Source organism: Colobus angolensis, unplaced genomic scaffold (genome assembly GCF_000951035.1).
Source record: "Colobus angolensis palliatus isolate OR3802 unplaced genomic scaffold, Cang.pa_1.0 Scaffold292, whole genome shotgun sequence".
Lineage (NCBI taxonomy): Eukaryota > Metazoa > Chordata > Mammalia > Primates > Cercopithecidae > Colobus > Colobus angolensis.
This window is the reverse complement of record NW_012116177.1, coordinates 1,401,029-1,405,476: the sequence shown is the minus strand read 5'-3', so window position 1 is coordinate 1,405,476 and position 4,448 is coordinate 1,401,029.

Below are 4,448 nucleotides of genomic sequence, written 5' to 3'. Positions count from 1 at the left end.
GGTTTCACCATGTTAGCCAGGATGGTCTTGATCTCCTGACCTCGTGATCCACCCGCCTTGGCCTCCCAAAGTGCTGGGATTACAGGCGTGAGCCACTGCACCCGGCCCAAGTCTGCCAATGTTTTTAAAATGAAATTTTCTTTATATTCATTTAAATTTTCTCAATTAATTCAAATACTTCATTATTCCACTGTGTTATTTATTTCTTCGTTGTACTGTTTTTAGTTAATTTAAATGTGTTTATTTTTTAGTATACTTTATTTTTTAGAACACTTTTATATTTAGGGGAAAATGGTGAAGATAGCACAGGGTTCCCAATATTAGATGTGAATTGGGGACACTGAGTGCAAAAATACTTTGTACCCAGTTTCCTGTTACTCACATCTAATGTGGTTATGGTATATTTGTTGTAAGTAATGAACCAATATTGGCACATTATTAACTAAAGTTTAAACTTTATTCAGAATTCCTTTTAACCTAGTGTCCTTTTCTGTTCCAAGTTGTTATCCAGGATGCCATATTCTATTTAGTCATCATGTCTCCTTAGGCTTTTCTTGGCTATGGCAGATTTGCTGACTCTACTCATTTTTAATAATCTTGACAGTTTTGAGAAGTACTGGCTGATATTTTATAGAGTATCTCTTAATTGGAATTTGTTTGGTGTTTTTCTCATGATTAGACTGAAGTTATGGGTTCTGGGCAAGAGGATCACTGTGACAAAGTGTCCTTCTCACTATATAATATCAAGGATACATATTAGCCACATAAACCTACAGCAATTGACATTGATATTGATCACCTTGCTGGAGTAGTGTTTGTCAGGTTTCTCTACTGTAAAATTACTTTTTCCCTTTTTCCATACTATACCCTTTGGAAAAAGGTCATCATATTCGGCCCACACTTAAGGAATGAGGAGTTCTGCTCCTCCTCCTTGAGGGTGGAGTATCTACGTAAATAATGGGAAATTTTTCCATACAGGAGGTTTGTCTCTTCACTCCATTTATTATTTCTTCAGTCACTTATTTATATCAGTATGGACACATGAACGTATATTTATTTTATATTTTGGGTTATAATTTAATACTGTTTTATTTGTTGCTCTTTGGCCATTAGGAGCCCTTCTGATTGGCTTCTATTTCCCTTTGACATATCTCAATCTTTATAAGGTTATAAAAATATTTTATTACTTTCTGAAATTACAAGATGCTGCAGGCCTTTCTTGTGTATTCCCTGCCTCAGACCTAGAATAAGCCATTTCTCCAAGGAACTCTGGTTTCTTTTATTGGGGAATGGTATTAGAAGCCAAGATCTTGGTGCTATGTGCGTTCATTGCTGCTAAAGTGTCATTACTTCCTTGACCTCTCAGCTGACAGAACAAGAAAATAAGTGTGTATAAACTAATTCATGCATACACAGATATCTATGAATATTCATGTATGTAATCATCCATACTTTTAGTAAGCTAATATTGAGTGCATATGGATGTCTAAAACTTAAACGCATTACCACATGGGTCAATCTAGCATTCTCCCTTACTTATCTGTAAACTTTGAATCCAGCAGTAAGAAATGTGGCTCCCATTATCAGCCATGAAGAATTTATTAATTCTTCAATTGCAGTGTACATACATAGCACTGTCAGAGTTATTAATTGTATTCACATGGAAAGCAAGTTTTTCTGTTAGAGTAGAATATTTTTGTATGTTTTATTTTGCCTTTCATTTTATAAACTCCAATCATTTCCAGAGCTACTTAGCTCAGCATCTTTTTTTCCCACACTCTTGTTTTATACATTTTTAATAGAGTTAGATTGTTTTTGTCACATTCTTCATCCTGTGCTGGGATCCCCCAACCTCCTAAGTGGGCTTTTTGAAAATTTGCAAGCTTTAAGGATAACTCTTCGTGCTGTAAAGTGCTATGGGTTTTGGCAAATGCATAGAGTCATGTATCCAAGATTACAATATTACACAGAAGAGTTTCATCACTATATAAAACTCACCAGTCTTCCTCCTATTCAACCATCTCCATGCCCTCTTCCCACCCCTAACTCCTTAAAACCACTCATATCTTTATTATTGCTTTAGTATTGCCTCTTCCATTATGTCATATAAATGGAAACATACAGTATTAGTCTCCTCAAACTAGTTTCTTTCACTTAGCAACATGCATTTAAGATTCATAGTGTCTTTTTTTTTTTTCCAACATAAATATTAATTTTATTTAGTTAGTCCATTGAAAAAAATAAAATTTTTGATCTCAAGTAGGTAAAGCAAGTAGTTGGCTCATTTATAATTTTTTTTTTTTTTTTTTTTACTTTTTTTTTATTTTATTTTATTTTTATTATACTTTAAGTTCTAGGGTACATGTGCATAACGTGCAGGTTTGTTACATATGTATACTTGTGCCATGTTGGTGTGATGCACCCATCAACTCGACAGCACCCATCAATTCATCATTTATATCAGGTATAACTCCCCAATGCAATCCCTCCCCCCTCCCCCCGCCCCATGATAAGCCCAGTGTGTGATGTTCCCCTTCCCGAGTCCAAGTGATCTCATTGTTCAGTTCCCACCTATGAGTGAGAACATGCGGTGTTTGGTTTTCTCTTCTTGTGATAGTTTGCTAAGAATGATGGTTTCCAGCTGCATCCATGTCCCTACAAAGGACGCAAACTCATCCTTTTTTATGGCTGCATAGTATTCCATGGTGTATATGTGCCACATTTTCTTAATCCAGTCTGTCACAGATGGACATTTCGGTTGATTCCAAGTCTTTGCTATTGTGAATAGTGCTGCAATAAACATACGTGTGCATGTGTCTTTGTAGTAGAATAATTTATAATCCTTTGGGTATATACCCAATAGTGGGATGGCTGGGTCATATGGTACATCTAGTTCTAGATCCTTGAGGAATCGCCATACTGTTTTCCATAATGGTTGAACTAGTTTACAATCCCACCAACAGTGTAAAAGTGTTCCTATTTCTCCACATCCTCTCCAACACTTGTTGTTTCCTGATTTTTTAATGATGGCCATTCTAACAGGTGTGAGATGGTATCTCATTGTGGTTTTGATTTGCATTTCTCTGATGGCGAGTGATGATGAGCATTTTTTCATGTGTCTGTTGGCTGTATGAATGTCTTTTAATGACTTGATAGCTTATTTCTTTGTAGCTGAATAATATTGCATCTTACGGACCTAACAATCTGTATATCCACATTTTCTCACAGCCTATGACTTGTCTTTTGATTCACTGAACAGTGCCATTCACAAAGCAGAAGTTTTAATTTTTATAAAGTCTGATGTATCAACTTTTTCTTTCATAAATCATCCTTTTGATGTATCTAAAAACTCATTACCATGCCAAAGGAAATCTAGAATTTCTCCTATGCTATCTTATAGAAGTGTTATAGTTTTGTGTTTTATACCTATGTCTATGATCCATTTTGAGTCAATTTTTGTGAAATGTATAAGAGCTTGCATATTTGACAGAACCATTTGTTGAAAACACTATCCTTTCTACATTTAATTGACTTTACTTCTGTGTCAAAGATAATTTACTATATTTGTGTGTGTCTATTTCTAGGCACTCTGTTCTGTTCCACTGACTTATCTGTCTATTCTTTTGCCAGTACCATGCTGTAATGATGACAATACTTTATATTAAATCTTTAAAAGGATATTGTGATTCTTCCAACTTTGTTGTTCTTCAGTATTTTCTTGGCCATTATTGTCTTTTGCCTTTCCATATAAACTTTAGAATTAATTTGTTGGGTCTAAAAAATAGCTTGCTAGAATTTTGATTGAGATTACACTGAATCTACAGATTAAGTGGGGAAGAACTGAGTTGTAAAACTATGGAGTCTTCCAATCCATGACCACTGACTCTCTATTTAGGGTTAAGTTTACCATATAGAGATCCTGTAATATTTTGTTACATTTATATCTAAGTATTTTATTTTTTGCATGCTGTCAACATGTTGTTCTTCCTCTTTCAAATTCCAGTTGTTCATTGTTGATATGTAGGAAAGCAATTGACTTTTGTATGTTAACCTTGTATCCCATGACCTTGCTATACTCACTTAGTTGTGCCAGGATTTTTTGTTGCACTGTTGATTATTTGAGACTTTTCACATAGACAACATATCATCGTCAAATGAAGACAGTTTCTTTTCTTCCTTCCCAACTTGTGTATCTTTTATTTCTTTTCCTTGCCTTATTGCACTAGCTAAGATTTTCATACAATATAGAAAGGAGAAGTGAGAGAAAATATACTTGCTTTGTAACTATCTTTGAAGGAAAGTGTCGGCCAGGTGCGATGGCTCAGGACTGTAATCCTAGCACTTTGGGAGGCCAAGGCAGGTGGATCACGAAGTCAGGAGATTGAGACCATCCTGGCTAACACAGAGAAACCCCGTCTCTACTAAAAATACAAAAAATTAACCGGGCA